Consider the following 13,878-nt stretch of genomic DNA (forward strand, 5'->3'; position numbering starts at 1 on the left):
ATCACTAAGTGATCAACCACCCTCATTATAACTCCAGAACAGAAAATAAACTTTTACTGAGTTGTGTGTGTTGTGATACTTAATTTGTATGTGTGACTGTTTAGTCTAATGCTTTTTCCGAAAACTGCCTGAAAGACTGTGTAAGGTGGATGGTAGGGGAAAGACAGTGTCTTGTTTATTATAAGTTTATTTCTTTTGAATTAAAAAACAAATGTCTTGACCAGTGGTGGCACAGTGGATAGAGTGCTGACCTGGGATGGTGAAGTCCCAGGTTCCAAACCCCAATGTCACTGGCTTGAATTCAGGCTCGCCAGCTTGAGTGTGGGGCTTCCAGTTTGAGTGTGGGATCCCATGGTCGCTGGATTGAGCCCAAGGGTCACTGGCTTGAAGCCCAAGCTCTCTTGCTGGCTTGAGTCCAAGATCACTGGCTTGAGCAAGGGATCATTCATTCTGCCGTAGCCCTCTGGTCAAGGCACATGCGAGAAAGCAATCAATGAACAACTAAGGTGCCGCATTAAAGAACTGATGCTTCTCATCTCTCTCCCTTCCTGTCTCTCTGTTCCTATCTGTCCTTCTCTCTGTCTCTGTCACAAAAACAAACAAACAACTAAAGTGCCGCAACTATAAGTTGATGCTTCTCATCTTTCTTCCTTCCTTTCTCTAAAAAACAAACAAACAAATGGAATTATTGCATTCCATTGAAACCTTGGCCCAGCTGTCCATTGTATTTATATTGGTTTTAAATTAGTGTCAAAACTTAAAATTCACAATTGGGTGAATTTAACATGTGTTTCAGTTAATAATGTGTGTTGGCTGATAGGAGATGCAAAAGATGCAGATCAACAGAGGCAGATTTAACGGCGGGTGCTCCGGGTGCGCACCCTGGGCCCCAACTTCTGAAGGGCCCCGCAAAACCCCAACTCTACACTTTTTTCTAATGACACCAAGTTTGGTATCATATGTGCAATTTTTTTAAAGCTTTTATTATTCATTTTTTTAAAACTTTTATTATTCTTTTTTTTTTTTTTTTTTTTTTTTTTTAGAGAGGAGAGGGAGAGACAGAGAGGAGAGACAGAGAGAGAGAAGGGGGGAAGGAGCTGGAAGCATCAACTCCCATATGTGCCTTGACTAGGCAAGCCCAGGGTTTTGAACTGGTGACCTCAACATTTCCAGGTCGATGCTTTATCCACTGTGCCACCACAGGTCAGGCCCATATGTGCAATTTTAACATTAATAGTACATAATATTTTTTATTTATTTAAAAATATGATTAACATGTATTTTTATTTTCCCTGTCTCCCTTTTTTTTTTTTTTTTTTCCAGAGAGAGAAAGTCAAAGAGAGGGATAGATAGGGACAGACAGACAGGAATGGAGAGAGATGAGAAGCATCAATCATCAGTTTTTCGTTGTGGCACTTTAGTTGTTCATTGGTTGCTTTCTCATATGTGCCTTGACCAAGGGGCTTCAGCAGACTGAGTAACCCCTTGCCTGAGCCAGCGACCTTGGGTCCAAGCTGCTGAGCTTTTTTGCTCAAACCAGATGAGCCTGCGCTCAAGCTGGCAACCTCGGGGTCTCGAACCTGGGTCCTCCACATCCCAGTCTGACGCTTTATCTACTGTGCCACCGCTTGGTAAGGCTCTCCCTCTTTTTTTTTTTTTTTTTTTTTTTACAGAGACTGAAGAATGAGTCAGAGAGAGGGACAGACAGACAGGAACGGAGAGAGATGAGAAACATCAATCAGGCCCTGGCTGGTTGGCTCAGTGGTAGAGCGTCGGCCTGGCGTGCGGGGGACCTGGGTTCGATTCCCGGCCAGGGCACATAGGAGAAGCACCCATTTGCTTCTCCACTCCCACCCCCTCCTTCCTCTCTGTCTCTCTCTTCCCCTCCTGCAGCCGAGGCTCCATTGGAGCGGGGATGGCCCAGGCGCTGGGGATGGCTCCTTGGCCTCTGCCCCAGGTGCTAGAGTGGCTCTGGTCGCGGCAGAGCGATGCCCCAGAGGGGCAGAGCATCGCCCCCTGGTGGGCAGAGTGTAGCCCCTGGTAGGCGTGCCGGGTAGATCCCGGTCGGGCGTATGCGGGAGTCTGTCTGACTGTCTCTCCCCGTTTCCAGCTTCAGAAAAATACAAAAAAAAAAAAAAAAGAAACATCAATCATCAGTTTTTCATTGCGCGTTGCAACACCTTAGTTGTTCATTGGTTGCTTTCTCATATGTGCCTTGACCGCGGGCCTTCAGCAGACCGAGCAACCCCTTGCTGGAGCCAGTGACCTTGGGTTCAAGCTGGTGGGCTTTTGCTCAAACCAGATGAGCCCGCGCTTAAGCTGGCGACCTCGGGGCCTCGAACCTGGGTCTTCTGCATCCCAGTCCGACGCACTATCCACTGTGCCACCACCTGGTCAGGCTTTCCCTCTTTTTTTTAAGGGGTCCAATAATATTTTCTTCTGTGCCTGGGTCCTCAACCGAACTTAATCTGTCTCTACAGATCAGTATTCTTTATACACCAAATTTTTAGTTTAACTTACTATAATTTGAGAACTGTAATCCACCTCAAAGGAAGGTATAAGATGGTAACTTTAATAAATTAGGAAATAATGAAACCTCATATCTGATTTTTCCCATTTTCACACATTTACTGTGCACAGCATGGCTGCATTAGTTTCTTAGGGTTTGTGTAACAGATTGTCATAAACTAAGTGGTTTAAAACAATAGAAATTTATTCCCTCACAGTTCAGGAAACCAGAAGCCTAAAATCAAGGTGATGGAAGGGTTGTTGGTTCCTTCTGGAGGCCCTGAGGAGGGAATCTGTTCCGTGACTCTCTCTGGGGGCTTCCACATTGTCTGGTTTATAGCTACATGGCTGTAGTTTCTGCCTCTCTGTAATGGCTTCTTCCCTGTGTCTCTTCTCTGTATGGCCTCTTCTCTTCTCATAAGGATTCTAGTCATTGGATTTTGACTTGAGTTCAATAACTCTATATAATACTTTTTTTTTTTTCAAATTTCAGACCCCAAAATTAAGGTGTGTCTTATACATGGGAGCATCTTATACATGGGGAAATACAGTAAATCTCATTCCTAAGGGCTGGGATTGTGCTTTTAAAAAAATTTATCTAAGTGAGAGGAGGGGAGATAGACTCCCACATGTGCCCCTACTGGGATCCACCCAACAATCCCCGTCTGGGGCTGATGTTCTGCCCATCTGCGGCCATGCTTACAACTGAGCTATTTTTAGCACCTGAGGCAAGGCTCCATGGCCAATGCACTGAACCAATTGAGCCATGGCTATGGAAGGCAAAGAGAGAGAGAGAGAGAGAGAGAGAAGAGAGATGAGGGGGAAGGGGTCATTTCTCCTGTGTGCCCTGGCTGGGAATTGAACCTGGGACTTCCACATGCCAGGTTGATGCCCTACTACTGAGCCAGTTGACCAAGGCTTGGGATTGTGCTTATACTTTCTTTTTTTCTGTAGCACTCAGCCCGGTGTTAGCATATTTATTGTGTTCAATAAATATTTTGATTAACTTTCTGATAAAGTAAAGGGTATAGACAATAGATTTGAAAGAAAATTAAATACTGGTTTTATGTACTTGAATTTCAGAATACAAAGTGCTTGAGAATCAGTCCATTTTGATAGCTTAAATTATTCAGGTAGACTCTTGTTATTTTTTTACTTAAAACTTCTACCTAGAGTATTAGCATTATATTTTAGTCTTGTTCTGGTGCTGTTGCCTATTTTGGTTCCAAAATAGCATAAAGAGATGCTCCTGGCATATCAATTACTCTCTAAGAAGTTTTTGTTATTTATTGTTAATACTGAGTTCAGGGTCTAAGGTAATTTCTTTTTCTTTTTCTTTTTTTTTTACAGAGACAGAGAGAGAGTCAGAGAGAGGGACAGATAGGGACAGACAGACAGGGATGGAGAGAGATGAGAAGTATCAATCATCAATTCTTCGTTGCGACACCTTAGTTGTTCATTGATTGCTTTCTCATATGTGCCTTGACCGCGGGCCTTCAGCAGACCTAGTAACCCCTTGCTTGAGCCAGTGACCTTGGGTCCAAACTGGTGAGCCTTGCTCAAACCAGATGAGCCCACACTCAAGCTGGTGACGTCAGGGTCTCAAACCTGGGTCCTCCGCATCCCAGTCTGACACTCTATCCACTGGGCCACTGCCTGGTCAGGCTAGAAGGTAATTTCTTATTGGTGGTGTAATATCTGAACATGTAAATAAAACCAGGTTTGTAGTTTGTTTTATCTTTATTGTTATCATTGTTACATAGCTGGGAAGATTTAAGAGGTTTTCTAATCTAGTCTACTACCTCTTCAAAAGGGGGAATGCCTATGGCAATGCTAACTGCATCTTCCTCCTTGTAGTCTGTCTTATTCCACTGAATTTCACAATTGTAAATTTGAAGGGATATACTTTGGGGTACCAAATTTAGTCTGTGGTCCAACTCATTCATAGTATGGGGACCTCAGCTCCAAGTTAGGTTTTTATCATTAACAAGCCCAGAGCCATTAAGTGGGTGGGGATAGATTTATGTTTCTGGTTTTTCATGAACGAAAGGGCAAGAGTCAGTAGTTTCTTTTATCTGGGTGATATTAAACGTGTATGGGTGGTGTTTGTAGCTAGAATGCGTAAATATTTGCAAAGCAAATTGGTACCCGGCACACAGTAAATGCTCTAAATGCATTTGAAAATAAAATAAGTATAATTTACACTCATGTGCTTTCAGAGCATGTGCTTTCGTGCTGCTCAGTTCAGAATAGCTCTTTGCTCAGCATCTCCTTGGGCCCTCAATGGGCTGGGCCTGAGGCTCATCTCCTTAGTGTCCCATTCACTCCTGTTGTATGTTTCTTGTCTTTGCTCAATTAACTCTCATTAACTGTCAACTACAAGTTATTACTTTCCTCATTAAAAGTTAATGAGTCAGCCCTGATCTGGTAGCTCACGAGCCACATGCGTCTCTTTGGCCCCTTGAGTGTGGCTCTTCCACAAAATACCATGTGCAGGCGCTATCTCGATAAGGAATGTACCTACTTTTGTAGTTTAAGTTTAAAAAATTTGGCTCTCAAAAGAAATTTCAATCGTTGTACTGTTGATATTTGGCTCTGTTGACTAATGAGTTTGCCGGCTACTGGTTAGAGCATTGTTCCTATTTCCCAAGGTGGCAGGTTCGATCCCCAGGCCAGGGCACATACGAGGATGTCAAGTAGAGCAAAGGGGATGTAGTCAATCGTATTGTAGTAACTATGTTTGGTGTCAGATGGGTACTAGACTCATCAGCGTGATCACTTGGTAAGCTATGTAAATATCTAACCAATCACTATGTTGTCCATCTGAAACATATAATATTGTATATTATATATTTATAATATTGAAAAAAATTAAAAATATTAAAAGTAGTTAATGATTTGGAAGCTTACAGAGTAGACAAGCTTCTAGAAACTTAAACGTCAAAGAATTGGTCCATAACCTTAAGAAGGGTAGAGGCTACTGATGGTAGAGCTCAGAGAGAAGGGTGATAGGCATGCTCCTTTGAAAGAGGATTTCAGATTCTTGATGAAGAGTCACTGAGCCAGGTTTACTAATAAATAGGTGGTGTGGTTTGACACGGTGAGATTTTCCTCCAGAAAAGTAGGTCCTCAGGAAACTCAAAAGCTTTCAATAAGCAAAAAACAGGAGATAGTCTTTTTATTTTATTTTATTTTTTGAGAGAGAGAGAGGAAGGGAGAGAGAGGGAGGAGCATCAAGTCTTTGTTCCATTTTGGTTGTGCACCTCTTTGCTTCTCATATGTGCTCTGACTGGGGCTCAAACTGGCAACATCTGGGTTGAGCCAGCGTCCTCGGCCAGGATTAAGCCAGTGACCTTGGTGCTTCAGGAGGAAACTTTATTCATTGCACCACCAGCCAGAGCCAGACTTTAAAAAAAAATTAACTGTGGCCCTGGCCGGTTGGCTCAGCGGTAGAGCGTCGGCCTGGCGTGCGGGGGACCCAGGTTCGATTCCCAGCCAGGGCACATAGGAGAAGCGCCCATTTGCTTCTCCCCCCCTCCCCCCCTCCTTCCTCTCTGTCTCTCTCTTCCCCTCCCGCAGCCGAGGCTCCATTGGAGCAAAGATGGCCCGGGCGCTGGGGATGGCTCCTTGGCCTCTGCCCCAGGTGCTAGAGTGGCTCTGGTCATGGCAGAGCAACCCCCCGGAGGGGCAGAGCATCGCCCCCTGGTGGGCAGAGCGTCGCCCCTGGTGGGCATCCCGGGTGGATCCCGGTCGGGCACATGCGGGAGTCTGTCTGACTGTCTCTCCCCATTTCCAGCTTCAGAAAAATACAAAAAAAAAAAAAAAATTAACTGTATGTTGCTGCATAAGTTCTGCTTGGGGTTGCAGGGCTCTCCAGAACCTCTGCCCTGCTGTTTTGTTTTTTATCTGTTGAATAAACTGTTTATGTACACGTGGTGTGTCACGATGCTGCTTCGTTACTCAGCATCATCGTTCCAGCAAAGGTGGATTGAGTACCGTGCGCTTCTCTGTGTCCGTCTGGAACATGCATTGCTTCATTCGTGCCCAGGTCTTCTCGATCTTCCTTAGAAGCAAGGACTTACATATTCATTATACTGGTTTGGGTTTTAATTCTTGACTGTTATTTTTAGCCAAATGAAGAAAACTCAGGCCCTTTTCTAGTATGAGGACCCTTCCTAGTTGTATTGGAATGACTAGTGTGTCCCCAAGTATGGATTCTGGATTACATATATCAGTCATCTTCTGGTACTTCGTTAAAATACCCATTCCTGTGATGTACCCTAAATTTACTGAACTGGAGTCTCTGGAATGGGACTTAGAAATTTGCCTCTTTAATAAGTTTCTCAGGTGGCCCTGGCCGGTTGGCTCAGTGGTAGAGCGTCGGCCTGGCGTGCAGGAGTCCCAGGTTCGATTCCCGGCCAGGGCACACAGGAGAAGCGCCCATCTGCTTCTCCATCCCTCCCCCTCTCCTTCCTCTCTGTCTCTCTCTTCCCCTCCCGCAGCCAAGGCTCCACTGGAGCAAAGTTTGCTCGGGCGCTGAGGATGGCTCCATGGCCTCTGCCTCAGGTGCTAGAATGGCTCCGATTGCAACAGAACGACGCCCCAAGATGGGCAGAGCATCGCCCCATGGTGAGCATGCCGGGTGGAACCTGGTCGGGCGCATGCGTGAGTCTGTTTGACTGCCTCCCTGTTTCCAGCTTTGGAAAAATACAAAAAAAAAAAAAAAGTTTCTCAGGTGATTCATAGGCACAATAAAGTTTGGAAAACACTGATTTAGACTCATAGACTGTAAGGAATTAACCTACGAGTTCCCCTGCGGTTCAACCTAGGTCTCATCTCATTGGAAAAAAATGCAGCCTGCCTAACTGTGGAGGTCAGCCAGGGAAGGTTCGGAGACTCATTTTCCCCTTTAAACTAGGGTACCCACACAGTCTGGTAGGACAGTAAGGACAAAGCCCTTTCCCGAGGGTCAGCATTTTGTGACAGGCTGCTGTTAACAGGCCAAAGCCAATTAGCTATTATAGCTGAAGGTGAATATAATTAATTATTTCATCTTCAGTTGCTAACGTTTAGGTCTGCCAACGTTGTGTTCTGAAACCTAGATGTCTGCATGATAGTTGATAAAAAGGAGACCAGTATGAATAAGTGCTTTCTGTGTCCTTGGCTCATGCTTTGTCTCTCTAGTTATCTGTGTGCCAAGGGTGACTTCTCTCAACTCCCGTAGTGTTTAAAAAAATCATCCAACCTCCACACTTAGATCTAAGTTTCTGACTATTTGGTCTATTTTCTGGGAAAACAACACAGGCAGTTTTAATTTAGTCCAATGCTGTTATTTTATAGATGTGAAAATCATGACGAGGGGAGAAGATGAAGTGACTTATTTGGGCCTATCCGGGCTAGAACAAGCCCCAGGTCTTGCCACTTCTACATAAGTGTTCTTGGGCTGCCTCCCAGCAGGAGGGAACTGTCTCTGTAAAACTCTCTGCTGAATCTCACAGTTCTTGGCAGACAGAATATAATATCTCCATTTCTAAAGATGCACATTGTTTAGTGTTTGCCTGTGAAAGTAGGGAAATTGCTTTGAATTGTCTACTCAGTCTGAGAGCTGGAGAAATTGTGTCTTTTTGTCCCTGTCTTGCTCTACATCACTGAGTGCTTACCTTTAGAGGACAGGGACAGCCCTTGGCTGAAGTAAGCTAGGCTAGGGGACTGCCCTCAGAGCCTGTGAGAGCAAATGTGGTATGTAATTATCAAGCCCTGTGATAATTGTGCTGCAGTTAATTAATTGGAAGACTTGTCTCTAATTTACTTTGGAGACTTACAGGTGATTTAGTTAATAGGCTGGAGCAGCTGCCAAGGAGCAAGGTGGTGGGGGATGGATTTAGTTTTATTTTGAATTCTCTTTCTTCCTTCTAATCTAACCCCTCTTTACCTGATTTGCTTTGGAGACTGTCCTGGCTTTATAAAAGAGCACACATACCTTTCTTACTGGTGGAATCAGCAGGAAGATATTTAACAAATAGAGCAAGGCTAGAAGGTTTGTTGATTCCTTCAGAAATGATGAGCCAGTGACTGTCTTCTTCTCAGATGCTCAAGTGATGTTTTCTAGAGTGTGGTCAGTCCTTTTGGGGGAACAGGGTAACATCAATCAGTCATGAAGAGTAGGTTTGATAGTAAAGAATCAGGAACTTAGAGCTGTTTCTTGGAGGGAAGAAAAACCCTGTAGTTCATAGGCAATTTGAGGTTTGAGACAATGGCTTTTGACTTGTGAAGTCTGAGCAAAAACTTTAAAATGTCCTTGATCATGTGGCAGCTACTGCTTGTTCCCTTCTCATCCTCTTATTATTCCTTACTTAAAGGACCCTGACTTTGTTTAGGGCTACATTGTGCCAGATAAAAATACCTTAGGGGACTCCCTTGAAGCTAGGGGTATCCATGTTACCCAGGTCTCACCAGCAAGTTATAAGTGGAAATTTACTGGGTAAAGCTCTGGGAATGTCATTTTTTTCTGGTAAGAAAGGACAGACAAAGCTGTGGCTTGTCTTTGCCCTTGGCTTTGGCTCTTTCTGCCTAGCAAGTGAGTGTCATGCCTAGGGATGGAATGACCAGCTTACAATTATGGGGATACAAGCCACATGCTCGGATTGGCAGAGTAGGAAGCTAGAAGTCTGGGTTTTTGCCTTGATGATTTCTTTGAACAGCTGTTCCAGTCCTCTTTTGGACCTCAAGCTACATGAAAAAATAAAAAAACAACGATTCTTAGTTTAAGCTGTTATAGTTGGATCTCTGTTATATAAAGTCAAATACAACTTTGGGAAATTGCTGGTTAGGTGGTCCTTATACACAGTATTTGTAATGAAAGGAAGCCAGTGGACAGTTCCACTTATTGTATAGAGTTGGAAATTTTTGATATTTCTTTCTCTGTTAGATTTGCTTTGTTGAAAGTTATAGGATACCAAGATACAGAAACTCGCCACATGTTGTTCTGCCTGAGGCAGTGCCTAGCAACAGTCAGGTATTATCCACACTGTTTGCAGCCCTGTGCCAATAAGGAGACCATCAGTTAGTGTGACTCCCTTGTCTCAGGAGGATGGGCCTTGAGGGCATGACTGGGTGACTGCTTCCAACAGAGGGGAGGGGGTGTTGGGATCTCCGTTATTTTTCCTGGGGCAGAGGTGGTGGGGCAGGCTGATGTTCAAGCACAAATCTATTTCCTTACTTAGGGCAGTCCAGTGAGCAGGTTTTCTCTAACAGATCCATTAAACAGCAGATAACCATGTTTCTGAACAGAGATTTATCTTAGACATTTTGCAACCATTACATGTTTTCTTGTCACAGTATGTAATATATCTTCTGGATTTTTACTGTTATTTACATAAGAAAAACAGATAAAAATTAAAGATTGCTAATTCCATTTGTTTATAGCAAGAAATGAAAATGACATGGCAAATGTTTCAAGACCTTTAGGCCTATGAAAAGAAAAATTGCCAAAGGATCTCATAGAATATTGTGCATAATGTTTACATATATGCCAACATAATGGTGCTCAAACTTTTAGCAACTACAGACCATAGAGGGTGCTTTGTGTATGAGTGGAGCATAATTTGAGGTAATTTGTTTAAAAGCTCAAACATTTTAATAATAAAAGTCATACTTCCCAGCAGATACGTAATCAATATCTGATAAGCTGAGAAAAATGCTTAAAAATTAAAAAAAAATTTTTCTTAGATTTTATTTATTCATTTTTAGAGCAAGAGAAAGAGAGGGAGAGTGAGAAGGAGGGAGGAGAAGCAGGAAGCATCTACTCATACTAGTTGCTTCCTGTATGTGCTTTGACCAGGCAAGCCCAGGGTTTTGAACTGGTGACCTCAGCGTTCCAGGTTGATGCTTTATCCACTGTGCCACCACAGGTCAGGCCTTGAAAAATTAATAGTAAATGTTTTTATATTAAATATACTTGCAAATTTCTAAATAAAATATCTAACATTTTGCCAGATGATGGATACTATATTTAGTGTTATTTCTTTCTCATTATTTTACTAAAATAGAAAATACTTGTTTATAATTAGTCTGTTAGGAGTGGCAACAAATGTGTAATGAATGTGTCAGTTTTGGAAGCTGGGAAATTTGGCATGAACGTGTATCCAGAAATAGTGGTGTGATTTCTCACCTAATGAGCGGGGTCAGTGTTGTGTCACATTCTGAATCTGCAGTTCTACAAAGACATCTCCCTCAAACTTGCCATTTAGTCTTCACAAAGATTCTCGATAGCTTATTCTCAATATGCAACATAAACATGTTTTGGCCATGAATGAGAGAATCAGGAAAATGAGGATAATAACATTGCCGACATTTGCCCCTTGAAACCATGGGGCTGCTCCTTCCTGACGTTACCTGTGTGGAAGAGGAATGCTTTAGTCTCATCTCTCATTTCGGAAGTCAGCATGAACACCCTTGACAGCCAGAGTACTTCTGGGGGAACAATCCATCCAAGGCTCTCTGCCCATTTCTCTGAAGAGCATTCTGAGAAACACTCAGCTACTGTGATTTGATTATGTTCACATTTTATTTTATTTTTTTCTTTTTCAAATGAGAGGAGGGGAGATAGACTCCTGCATGTGCCCCAATGGGGATCCACCTGGCAGCTCCCCTCTGGGGCTCATCTTTATTTGTTTTGTATGAGGAATGCAACTTGGAATAATACTTTTGTAATTTTGATCTATTTTCTGCCCTTAATGACAAAATGAGCCAATTTCATACTAGGAAGCATCATTTTGTACTTGTTTTGGAAAAGCTTAGGAAGTGTAATGGGGGGGGCTACTATACAATTTTTGAAATTTAGTTTGAAAATGACATGAAAGCTTTGACTGCTTCAAGCTGCTCTTTGGTAAGGGTTTATGACAGAAACACACTTAGAAATGGACTAATTGTATGATGTAATCAAATTTTTAGATATTCCTTGACAGTTGATCAGACCTCTTTCACTTGTGTGAAATCATTTCCCTTATATAATATATTCATATTCTTGCACTAGAGTGAGATTCATTATTTATATTTAAAATATTATTCTGAGTTCTAGTATTTTTGTTGCTATTTTTATTATATGTTTATTTCCTTAATGAGCACCTTTGAACCGTCATTCATTTGTGTGAACTGGGGTAAAACATAACAGTGAAAAGTGCTAATTTTATTAACAAACAGCAACACACAAAGATCATAAAATATGTTAGCAGAGACCAGCTGCACCAAGGACTGCCTTTAAGAGGATGATGAGTGTGGAGCACAACACTATTAAGTTATTAAGAACATAATGGGAATGCTGTGAAAAATCCTAGTCAGTTTTGCATTTCTAATTTGTAAGGCATGTAGGAATAGAAAACTGTTTTCTCCCAAACTACAAAATTGTTACTAGACCACTTGACTGATTGCTAAGAAATCTGTTGGGCAATTTAATGGATCTAAGCCTGTTAGGTCCTTTAATGACATAGTAGATTATATCATATCTTTTAATTGGAAGTTTGTAAGTCTCTCCATTCATTCTTTCACATTGAGTACTAACTATGTCAACCATTTTGTTAGATGCTGGAGATAAAAAGATAAGATACAGTCTCTTCCCTTAGGGAATCAGCTCATAGTCTGTTAGGAAAGACAGAATTGTAAATAAATAGTTACTCACTGTACTAAGTGTAATACTGGAGATATGACAATGAGAGCATTTGATGATACATGGAAATCATAAGCAGTTCAGAGTGGCTGGAGAATAAATTACAAGGCACAGGGTGGTGAAAGGTGAGGCTGGAGGGGTGGGCGGAGCCTGGATCCCACCATGCTGAACGTGGCTGGTTAAAGCTTGGTATTTGTCTTCTCAGCTTCAGGGAGCCAAAGAGTGATTTTAAACAGGGCAGGGACAAGTGCAGGTTTATATTTTAGTAAGATCATTTTGTTGGCTGTTGGAAGGATGGACTTGATGGGGGCAAACTTAGAAGCAGGAACACTAATTAGGAGGTTAGTATAGTAATTCTAGGTAAGACATAATGAGGATATGGTGATGAGCTGGTGACAAACTCAAGAAACATAAGTGATATGATCATTAGGACTTGATGATTGACCAGATATGGGGGTGAAGCTTGGGTTAAGGTAGAGTGAAGGATGATGCTTAGAAGGAGATTGAGTTCAGGGGGAGAAGCAGGTGGGATAAAGTAGGGTGTGTGGGAGATAAGTTATTATGTTTGGTACAAGTTGAGGTGGCTGTGGAATACCCAGTTAGATGTAAGAATCTAAAGTTTGAGGGTGTAAATGTAGAAGTCATCAGAGTAGATGACCAAACATGAGAATGTGGATGAGGTCACCTGATGAGGGTAGGTTGAGAGGACATTTTAAAAAGCAAGTGAAGAAGGAGCTCCTGTGAAGTAGACAATGAAGGAGGGCCCCAGACAGGGGGAAACCATGGTAGTGAAGTGCTCCAGTAACAGAGGGAGCCGAGAGTTTCCAGGAGGGAGTGATCGATAACATCAGACCCAGTAGAGAAAAACTACGCAATGTCCACCGGATTGGCAACGAGGAATGAGTGATGACTTGGGAGAGAACAGTTTCAAAAGAGTGGTAGGGGTAGATTACTGTGGTCCTCGGTAGGTATGAAAGGTGAAAAAATAGTAAGTTTCTTCCTTAAGCCATTGTGGTTAGAGTTTAAGATTGTCTAGTCAGAGTTCTGAGTGATGATAAGGGTATTCACTGTGTTACTGAGTGAAGCAAAGAGACGTTCAAGTTCATTGGAATTGACAGGTACAAGAAGGTCTGGTTACCCTCATGAAATTACCCTAGATAATGGTAAGACTTGGGAGAACAGAGGCTGTGAGTCAGGTGCTAAAATCTTCAGTGAATAAGGAATTACCTGGAGGCTTCCAGATTATAGAAAATAGAAGGGAGTAAATAAAAGGAGATGTTGCCAGATGACAGATACTTTAAAGGAGCCAAGGTTTACACAAATATGGCAGGACAGTGTCCTAGATGTAGGAGTGGGGAGTGAGGAATCTAATGACCCAATTCCCAACCTCGAGGTGGAGTTGATAGGAAAATGTCAGTATCCAGTGGGGAAGCAGAGCACCTGGGTTTTAGTTAAGACCCAAGAAGGCAGGATATTATCAGGTATTGGCCCTAACCATGAAATAGAAGTTCCAGAGGGTACAATAAGAGGTGAGAAAAGGAAAGGCATAAAGGAGAGCAAGGTGAGGGAGAGGAAGCCCTGAACAATGTGGGGATGAGGATGTACAGGAGAGTGCAATTTTGGATATATGACAAAGTTGTGAAGTGTGGAGGAATTAACTGGTCTCAAGATTTCAATAGATCTCAGGGATAAAGTTACTTTATGTG

The 13,878-nt window shown here is 42.5% G+C and overlaps 1 protein-coding gene across 3 annotated transcripts in view; it reads left to right on the plus strand.

Moving 5' to 3' along the window:
* Positions 1–13,878, plus strand: part of GPR176 (G protein-coupled receptor 176) — a 121,357-nt gene that overhangs the window by 29,882 nt on the left and 77,597 nt on the right. The window lies entirely within an intron of this gene.

Source organism: Saccopteryx bilineata, chromosome 4 (genome assembly GCF_036850765.1).
Source record: "Saccopteryx bilineata isolate mSacBil1 chromosome 4, mSacBil1_pri_phased_curated, whole genome shotgun sequence".
NCBI classification, from domain to species: domain Eukaryota; kingdom Metazoa; phylum Chordata; class Mammalia; order Chiroptera; family Emballonuridae; genus Saccopteryx; species Saccopteryx bilineata.